Here is an 11,158-nt window from a genome sequence, read left to right as displayed (position 1 = left end):
GAACATGTCTTCTATGCCTTGACCATGCCGTGGTTCCAGCTGCTGTAGAACTAAATGATATTACATTGCAGTTTTGGGGGCCTCAGACGTTCCCCTGCGTCAGCCAATAAGGCTCTATTGTAAATCATGTTGGTATTTCTAAATCAAAGAATTTAACAAAGAAGAATGTTTTCACTTTCCATTTTAATTTAATCTGCATGTGCAGAACAACATAATAATTATACATTCAGTATAATCACACCACTCCAGATGTGGCACTTACAAATGCGGCACTTACAGATGGGATGTTAGAAACAAAACTGGACAAACCGTGGAAAAATTGTTTGGATCAACAGAAATAGTTTTTATTTGCATGACAATTAACTCAACAGCACCGTTTAGAGCAAACTGCAGGCATTAACCCTTTTCATTCACTTCGTAAGTGTAATCTCCAGTAGTGCTACAGAAGAGGTAACGGGTGCTTTACTAAAGGTTCCTTTTCATAACTGAACATCCCATCAGGTCAAACATATAAATCAGGTAGAGGCTTCCTGCGAGGTGCCACCTGCTCCCCAGGAGAGATCAACATCACTTGCCCATTATCGGCCGTGGCATCAGGCGCCATTTGTGGTTGAGATTGTCAAACGACCCTGCTGAGTGACAAACACCACACAAGTGTTTCTTTATGTAAAACACCCACAGGTTTAACGGAATGTTCTCTTCACTGGAAAGCTGAGCAGGTGAGTCTTGACTTTGGGCCTGTGCCCAATGTTGTTTAAATCGTTTCCAATGAGGATAGTGGGTATGACGCCAAAATATTTTCGGTACGTTTCAGAAGAAAGCTGGTGACATCACAGTAGAAGCTTGTTTTAGTTTTTTTTTTAGCTTGTGTCTTTGAGACAATACAAAGGCAAGGTAAGGCAAGGCAAGTTTAGTCTTTAGTCTGGATTTAAAAGTAGTAAGAGTTGCAGCGGACCTGCAGTTTTCTGGGAGTTTGTTCCAGATATTTGGAGCATAATAACTGAACGCTGCTTTACCATGTTTAGTTCTGACTCTGGGGACAGAAAGCTGACCAGTCCCTGAAGACCTGAGAGATCTGGATGGTTCATAATCAGGGCCGCCCCTGGCCAACTTGGGGCCCCAAGCGACATTGTGAGATGAGGCCCCCCCCCAACCGACAGGAGTGAAACACATTATTTTGGAAACAAAGTAGGCTACTTTGCAAATATAATTCCTGTTTATTATTAGTATCAACAGTTACTTTTGTATACAGTGAGGTAAATGGTAAATGTGCATGTACGTCTGCATTTCCTGCCAAATACTAGCCTCAAAAAGATTAAAATATAATGAATGCAAATAAACTACTTCTACTAATAATAATAATCATAATCATAATCAATAATAATATAAATACTATATTATTTTATTATAATTTAGTTGTAATATAGTCAAGACAAAACATGCTTATGACATACTCAAAAACTGATATTTCTTAAATCTGTATTCATAGTTCCCTCTGTCAGCAATGTATCAACAACTACACACACATTTCTATCAGTATTTCTCTGTGTTGTGGTTGACATGATGACTGTTAGGAGTTAAGGGGAGAGGCTGAGCGTCACCATGATGATGACTGTTAGGAGTTAAGGGGAGAGGCTGAGCATCACTATGAAATGTGCAAATTGACATAAAAATGAATAAAAGGGGAAAAAATGCTCCATGTTTTTTTAGGCTGTAAACTTTAACTGTTATGTAAGCCAACTAGACAGACAGTGTATCACTCTTCCTCCTGTACATTAGCAGATAAAAGGCATAACATACTTGAATGAATGTTAAATAAAGAATGCTGGAAACAACTGCATCTCCATTAGCCTATATGCTATGCAGAGACTGCCTTCTTCATGTCGTGAATTGCAGCTGATGTTTTAATATGGCAATTTGACTTATACAACATTCGCAAGTTGTACATTTGACTCATACAATAACCCACCTTCGAGTGATGCTCTAGTTTCTTCATGTTTTGTTTTTTTCCCCTCTTGCTTTGCGCCGGACTGAAACTGTCTTTTCACCGACATCTCTTCACCTGCACTAGTGGCCGTATCAAAGCCGTGATTGGTCAGATGTCGATTCATTGCAACGGTGTCGGGTTACAGACGTGCTCTCATTAGCCGCTTTCACACTGCAGGACTTGCCGTACTTTAGTGCCGGTACTAAAGTAACACGGCACTGAATCAGCCAGGGGGGTAGTGCCAATCGCATTCACACCGCAGTACTTTTCCTGAGGCAAGATTACGCTGACGTCACTTCGTCTTCTTCTTCTCTGGGTTTACTGGCAGGCCGCAAAACCACTTCACGGCGAGTACAAAAAAAAACGAGAGAAGAAGAACTACACGGGGGAGGGGGTATAAAGCCCAGGCGTTTGTTTACTTTCCGACCTCAGACATGATGGAGTTCATAAGGGTAATTTACAAATAAAATACCCCATTATAACAATGGACTTTATCTTTATGTATTTATTATATATTACCCCCTCAGGCTGATTTTGGAAAAGGACATTAACCCTTGTTTGGTGTTTTTCCCTTATTTATCTAAACAAATGACATGATAAATGACTTGTGTTTATGTGTGTAAGACTTGTGTTTCTGCCCCTGCCATTGCTGCACAAGGTTGCAACATTGTAGATAAATTCAACCACCGACACCTGTCTGCTCTCACATTCTTCTATTCTGCAAATTTGGGGTGGGACACAATAAATAAAGCTTTGCCAGTTTGTTTGTTTTATTGCACAGTCAAGACATAACAATAACGGCATCACGCTGTTTCAGGTGTATCGTATGCAGACCCGGCGTCATGGGCGGGCCCCATGGGGCCGGACCCGCCCATCCAGGATTTGGGCCCGCCCATTCAGGATTTGGGCCCGCCCATTCAGGATTTGGGCTCGCTGTTTTAATCAGGGCTGAATACAACATTTTAACTGTTTCATTATTATGTTCAGTGGCGGCGCTACAGCCATACCAAGAAATGGCTTAGCCCCACCATGAAAAAAAGATTTTAAAGTAAGCAAAATAAAGTCCGCCAACTCGCGCGGAGTAAATTGCACAGACAGCAGTAAATACCGAAGACTAGAAACGGTTTGAAATTTGTTGTCACGTAGTGATCATCTTCTCAATAGAACATCTTTGATAATGTCTTCTGGCCAATCAGAATCACCATAACGGCGTGGTGTTGTTGCAGGAAGTCCCGATGGAGAATACTTTTGCTGTAGTACATCTCTATATACATCGATACAACATTACGTGTTGATAGAAATCAACACATAATTAAATGAGACTCCACGGTTTGATGATTCATAGGTGTGTGGGCTGTCTTTCATTTTGACACACAGAACAATGGGGGCTATCCACCCTTATCCACAATGTAAAGTAATTCACAGCCTCTTCCCTCTTCTCTCTGTGAGGAGCAGCAGGTTCAGCTTTCAGAACAAAGTAACACAAAACTAAAATGGCATTCATTTTTTTTAAATATGTCGCGTAGTAATAGATTTATTTATTTTTATTCTCAAGAGAGTACCAGAATGTGTATTTTATGTTAGTATTTCAAAAAATCTCCTGGGGGAGAATCCCCCCAGACCCCCCTACAGAGGTTGGGTTTTCAGCATGTCAACTCTTTCACCTGTGGGGAAATTGCAGGATTGGCTCCAGGTCGCCCTTTTTATTTACTACAAGACAAATGTGCCTTTTTATTTCATACAGTTCAATTTGGATTGAGACAGGGAAATAATCTAAACCTCACGCGTGGCGTTTCACTGTCAAGGGGAGCGTGTATGTAATTACATTGCAAATACTGACTTGAGCCCCACCACTGTATGGGTTAGCCCTACCATAGATTACCCAACAAAAACACTCTGGAGCCGCCACTGATTATTTTTATTGTTGTTATATTTGTAGGGCTTTGTGTTAACTGTGATGGTTATTCTCGCGTCCAGGAAAGAGAAGCTTAAAAAGGAGACTAAATGGAGTCTCTGAGATGTTTTCAAATTGGTACTTTAATTAATAAAAAGGCGCGGTACAGTCACAAACAGGATATTGTCCGACAGAAAAGCAGCTGTCTCTGGCCCTCGCTAGCAGAGAAAAGAGGCCGAACCGCTCAGGTGCTGCTCTTATATAGCTTCTGTAGGCTCCTCCCTGCGGGCCGGCCCTCCACATCTTAATGTCCATTGTTACGTTTAAACAGAGGATTCAGGCATTGTACATTCAATATATACTTAAACACGCCTCTTCTCCTCATATTGTCTTTCATCACTTTTCCTTTAACACATTCTAAACGTTGTAGTTAATATTCTAAAAAATACAGAAAATACTTCACGGCTGGTTTGGTTTCTGGTCATTCCGGAAGTTGTCACATCTTACCCACGTCTGTAAACAATAACTGTATTCAAATAAACTATACCTTCATTTAATATTCAGCAATAATAATACGTCTATAGTTGCAGTGTTAAAATCAGTAGGTTTCGGTGTGCATCACTCCATGTCATTTCGCTACTAAATTAACCTCTATAAGAAATGGTAAACTAGCCACATGCTAACCGGAGATGAAGGATTTTCAGAATAAAAGCTTAACTGGTTGTGCACAATAATTTTCTGGTTTTTCAGTATAAAACAGCATTTAAACTGAAGGTACATTTAAGGTACATTATGCCATCAAAACATTGATTTTAATTTCTAACATTTGTCCTAATATTTATTTTTGTTTTAAACTATGTTGAAAGATTAGTTTAATATCATTTTTTTTATTTTGCTATGAAATTCTGAATGAAATTCTGAATGAAAGGCTGCGCGCGCGACTGGTTTTTTGCTGGGTTGATTCGTGTGGGGTCTTGAGTGAGATGCGGCACAGCAGCCTGTCACTTCACTCTTGCTAGGTTAGTTTGGCTATTATCATTTATATGTATCTGCAACAATGGATATCAGAAAGTGGTTCATGAAAGGAATATGGCAACTCAGCGCCAGATGCAGGCACATTAGAAGACATCAGTTACGTTACCAACGAGTTAGCAAGCCAGCCAGGGACAAGGGAGGCTGGCAATCAATTATATTTTGAAGAGAAATTGACTCTCAAGCCGGCTCTCTCACAAACTCCTGCTCTGTGCGCAAGCAGACCGCTGCACATGCTCTCTGCCTCGCTCAATATCTCTCTCTCTCCCTTTCTCTCCATCGCTCAACCTTACTCCACCTCTCCACCCTGTGTGCTGCCCAAGTTGGCACAGCGTTACAAATGTGCCACAAAAACAACCAATGGATGTAGCCTATAATAAGACTGTCAACAGCCTTGGCAACCTAAACCCCCCCCCTTGACAAATCTCGAGATTTCCCGGGAAACGTACGTTTCGGGGTGGGCCCGCCCTGGTAAATCAAATGCCCGCCCAGAGACGTATGTCTGCCGCCGGGTCTGGTCGTATGCATGTAAATTGAAGTTAAATAAAAGTGTGAAATGTAAAATAAAGTGTAAGTAGTTTCAAAACAATGTAACAGTGGCAATATAGCAGCAGACACACCTTAGTGCAAGTTAGGTGTCAGTATTAAAAAACAGTGGCAATATATATATATATATAATAACAATAGAAAATCGTTACCACTCTTATTATTGTGGTCTTTAATTTTTTTATAGTCCTGCCTGAGTTTCTTTATTTTTACCCGGCATCCGTGTGCACTGTGCACGATTCCCAGCTTAAGTAGCTTTTGCGAACATCGTGTGGTCATAACTGCTTTAAAGTACAAAAAAACTACTCGCTCAGTTGTGGATGTGGTTTTGTAGCGAGGAAAAAAATGGCTGCCTAACAAAAAAAATTCAGAGTCTTTGCAATTCGCCCAGCCAATAGAAATAGAATAGAAATTGGCACTCTTTTATCACCAGGTTCGTACCACCTCTCTAGCAGGGACTGAAAATGGCCAAAAGAGTTCCCGGCACTGAGTAGTCCCGGCGGTGTGAACGCGACATTATTGGTACTAACGGAACTAAAGAACCAAAGTACCAGGGAAAGTCCTGCGGTGTGAATGCGGCTCTTCTCACCTCTCACTCTCGTGGGGGGTGCAGGGAGAACTGAGCGGAGAACTGCGCACAGCAGCTGAGGCCCTCTGGGCGGGGCCCCCTGCGCAAGGCGGGGCCCCATGCAGCCTGCGTGATTGGCCTGTAGGGAGGGGCGGCCCTGTTCATAATTTAGCAGTAGGTCAGAAATGTATTTTGGGCCTAAACCATTCAGTGCTTTATAAACCAGCAGCAGTATTTTGAAATCTATTCTTTGACACACAGGAAGCCAGTGTAAAGACTTCAGAACAGGAGTGATGTGATCCACTTTCTTAGTGTTAGTGAGGACTCGAGCAGCAGCGTTCTGAATTAGCTGCAGCTTTCTAATAGATTTTTTAGTGAGACCTGTGAAGACACCATTACAGTAGTCCAGTCTACTGAAGATAAAAGCATGGACAAGTGTTTCCAAATCCTGCTGTGACATTAGTCTTTTAATCCTAGATATATTCTTTAGGTGATAGTAGGCTGATTTAGTAACTGTTTTAATGTGACTGTTGAAACTCAGGTCAGAGTCCATGACTACAACTAGATTTCTGGTTTTATCTGTTGTTTTGAACATTGCAGACTGAAGCTCAGCGCTAACTTTTATACGTTCTGCCTTGGCTCCAAAAACCATTACCTCAGTTTTATCTTTGTTTAATTGGAGAAAGTTCTGACACATCCAGTCATTGATTTGTTCAATGCACTTACTCAGTGTTTGAATTGGAGCATACAGTAGTCTCCTGGTGAAATTGTTACGTAAATGTGTGTGTCATCCGCATAGCTATGGTAACTTATTTTGTTGTTTTTCATTATCTGAGCCAGTGGTAGCATGTAGATGTTAAAGAGAAGAGGCCCCAAGATGGAGCCTTGAGGTACCCCACATGTCATATTTGTCAATTCAGATGTGTATTTACCTATAGAAACAAAGTTGTTTCTGTCCTTTAAGTAGGATTCAAACCAATTTAGAACTGTTTTCGAAAGTCCCACCCAGTTTTCTAGTCGGTCGAGTAATATGTTGTGGTCAACAGTGTCAAACGCAGCACTGAGATCTAATAATACTAACACTGAAGTTCTGCCACTGTCTGTGTTTAAGTGGATGTCATTGAAGACATTACATTACATTGCATTTAGCTGACGCTTTTATCCAAAGCGACTTACAATAAGTGCGTTCGACCAACAAAATACAAACTTGAAGAAAACAGAATCATATACAGTAAGTACATCAGGCTTCATAGAGCAACAACATTTCAAGTGCTACTCAACTGGCTTTAGATAAGCTAGCCCTTTATTAGTATATAAGTGCTTTGTTAATAGTTCTATCGCTCGAAGTGGAGTCGAAAGAGATGAGTTTTCAGTCTGCGCCGGAAGGTGTGTAAGCTATCTGCTGTCCTGATGTCAATGGGGAGCTCATTCCACCATTTTGGAGCCAGGATAGCAAACCCACGTGTTTTTGCTGATGGGAACTTGGGTCCCCTTCGCAGCGAGGGTGCAGCGAGCCGTTTGGTTGATGCAGAGCGGAGTGCACGTGCTGGGGTGTACGGTTTAACCATGTCCTGGATGTAGGAAGGGCCAGATCCATTCGCAGCATGGTACGGCAAGTACCATTGTCTTGAAGTGGATTCTAGCAGTTATCGGAAGCCAGTGAATGCAGCGGAGGAGCGGCGTGGTGTGGGAGAATTTAGGAAGGTTGAAGACCAGGCGAGCCGCTGCATTCTGGATGAGCTGCAGAGGTCGGATGGCACATGCAGGTCGACCAGCCAGGAGGGAGTTGCAGTAGTCTAGGCGTGAGATGACGAGAGCCTGGACCAGAACCTGCGTCGCTTTCTGGGTCAGCTGGGGACGCATCCTCCTGATGTTGTAAAGCGTGTATCTGCAGCAGCGGGTTGTAGCAGCGATGTTTGCAGTGAAGGACAGGTTGTTATCTAGGGTCACACCCAGATTCCTTGCAGTCTGAGTCAGGGAAACAACAGAGGTGCCAATGTTGATAGTTAGGTCAAGAGTGGGACAATCTTTTCCCGGAAGGAAAAGCAGTTCAGTCTTGTCAAGGTTGAGCTTGAGGTGATGATCAGACATCCACTGAGAGATGTCAGCTAGACAAGCAGAGATGCGTGCGACGACCTGGGTCTCTGAGCGGGGGAAGGACAGAATGAATTGGGTGTCGTCAGCGTAGCAGTGGTATGAAAAACCATGCCGGCTAATGACTGATCCGAGCGAGTTTGTGTACAAGGAGAAGAGGAGGGGACCAAGAACAGAGCCCTGAGGGACCCCTGTAGTTAATTGACAAGGGTCGGACTCGGACCCTCTCCAAGTAACCCTGTAGGTGCGGTCTTTGAGGTATGAGGTGAGGAGGGAAAGTGCAGAGCCTGAAACTCCAAGTTCTTGGAGAGTGTGAAGGAGGATCTGATGATTCACCGTGTCGAATGCAGCAGACAGGTCCAAAAGGATGATGACAGAGGAGAGGGAGGCTGCTTTAGCAGTGTGCAGTTCCTCAGTGACAGCAAGGAGGGCAGTTTCTGTGGAGTGACCTGACTTGAAACCAGACTGGTGCGGATCCAGAAGGAGGAGAGTTGTTTAAAGACAGCGCGTTCAAGTGTTTTAGACAGGAACGGGAGGAGAGAGACAGGCCTGTAGTTTATAACATCAGACGGGTTGAGAGTGGGTTTCTTTAGGAGAGGGTTTACTCTTGCCTCCTTGAGACTGTTTGGAAAGTGACCAGAAGTTAGAGAAGTGTTGATGAAATGGGTGAGAAACGGTAGAATATCAGGAGCGATAGTCTGAAGGAGGTTTGAAGGGATAGGGTCCAGAGGACAGGTGGTAGGGCGGCAGAGGTAATGAGGGTAAGAACCTCACTTGGAGAGAGAGGGGAAAAGGAGGTCAGTGTGTGGGTGAAAGGAGGGTCTGGTGAGTAGAGGTGAGTCAGAAAAAGAAGAGCGAATATCATCAACCTTTTTTTCAAAGTGGTTAACAAAGTCGCTTGACAGAAGGGAGGAGGGGGAAGGGGCTTTGGGGGGGTCCAGGAGGGAGGAGAAGATGGAAAATAGTTTTTTGGGATTGGAATAGGAAGATTGGATCTTATCTTGAAAGAAAGTGCTTTTTGCCTGAGAGATCGAAGCAGAGAAAGAGGAGAGGAGAGCCTGATAGGTTAGGAGGTCGTCACGGTGTTTGGATTTCCACCATTTCCGCTCTGCTGCCCGAAGGACGGTTCTATTAGCACGCAGTGCATCATTTAGCCAGGGAGCAGGAGGGGACTGACGAGCCTGCCGAGATGTGAAAGGACAGAGAGAGTCCAGAGAGGATGAGAGAGTAGAGAGGAGAGTTTCTGCAGCAGAGTTTGGAGGTAGTAGTTGGAACGAGTCCGAGGAAGGGAGGGCTGAGAGCACCGATGAGGCAAAGGTAGAGGGGGAGAGGGAACGAAGGTTACGGCGGACAGGTGCAGGATGAGAAGAGATTAGTTTGTTATGTTTGGAAAGGGGTAGAGAGAATGAAATGAAGAAGTGATCGGATGTGTGGAGCGGGTTTACAGAGAGGATAGAAGTAGTACAGTTCCTTGAGAATATGAGATCAAGAACATTGCCAGCTTTATGAGTTGGTGGGGACGGAGACAGTGAGAAAGGAAAGGCGGTTAACAGAGATGTTAGTTCGTCTATCTTCCCTGTCTGGAGGTTGAAGTCTCCGAGAAGTACAGCGGGAGGACCAGTTTCAGGGATGTGTGAGAGGAGATTATCTAATTCCTCCAAGAAGTCCCCCAAGGCGCCTGGTGGACGGTAGAGAACAACAATGGTTAATTGTATAGGATGGGGTACTGTGACGGCATGGAATTCAAAGGTGGAAGGAGTGAAGTTAGGTACCTTGAAGAGGGAAAAGCTCCATTTGGGAGAGAGCAGGAGACCAGTGCCACCTCCTCTGCCAGTGGGTCTGGGTGTATGGGAGAAGGAATATGCTGTGGAGAGAGCTGCTGGGGTGGATGTGTTGGATGGAGTAATCCACGTCTCAGTGAGAGCAAGGAAATCCAGAGACTGCAGGGAGGCGTAGCCAGAGATGAAGTCAGCCTTAGGAACAGCTGACTGGCAGTTCCACAGGCCGCCTGAAACTAGATGTTGGATCTCAGTGGAGCATGTGGGATAGACGAGAGCAGGCCGGTTATATCGATTACGAGATACACGGGGCCAGTGATAATTGCGAGAAGACACATAAACAGGAATGTAGAAAATACACATGATTATAGCATGAGGGGCTAAACAACCAAATAAAAGAAAACACCAGCGATACTTTAGCTCAATCAAAGTAGGATTTGCCTCCTCTTTGCCTCCCTCGTGATTCCCGCAGGACTCCAATGTCTTTGTCAGTCTTACTCCCGCAGGACTCCAATGTCTTTGTCAGTCTTAGCCTGTCTGACGCTGACGCTCCAGGAAAGTGCTACCTAAAATGGACACCTGATTGCTGAGTTCTCACAGCTGTGGGGCCACGTCCCTTTAATTAGTTAACTCTCTGCAGCTGGTGGCCCTCAAAAGGAAATCTAGACTGGCTCCCTCCTGACTTGTTATTGTATTTTAAGTGGCCCAATGGTTTTACAATTACATTAAACCCTAAGTTATAAAGTTATGAGTTTAACCCTTAATACAGTTACACCTACTCAATAAAGCTCTTAGTATTCTACAAATGTTTAAATCAAAGTTAACCCTAGCAGTCAGTTAGTTCAGTTTTAAGGTTTCAGTCAAATTACTTGTCCCAAGTTTATGCCTGACAGATACTGTAGCGGTTTTGAGATTTAAAATCACAATTTCAGTCAGATCAACTACAGAGCATTGATACAGAGTACACACACTGAAACAGAGAAGTCTAAAAACAGAATGTTACTCACACAATTCTAGAAGTCTCCAGTTGCGTTCCTGTCAAAATCGAGTTGCACACTTTACAAGAGCAGTCTCAATGCTGTGGTTTGGACGAAAGCCTGACTGGAAAACATCGAAACAACTATTTAAATGCAAGAAATTACTCAACTGTTGAAAAACAACTTTTTCAATGATTTTACCTAGAAATGGCATGTTTGATATGGGCCTGTAATTGTTCATTACTGAAGCATCTAGATTATTCTTTTTTAAGAGCGGTTTAA

Source organism: Gymnodraco acuticeps, unplaced genomic scaffold (genome assembly GCF_902827175.1).
Source record: "Gymnodraco acuticeps unplaced genomic scaffold, fGymAcu1.1, whole genome shotgun sequence".
NCBI classification, from domain to species: Eukaryota; Metazoa; Chordata; class Actinopteri; order Perciformes; family Bathydraconidae; genus Gymnodraco; species Gymnodraco acuticeps.
This window is presented reverse-complemented; position numbering follows the sequence as displayed.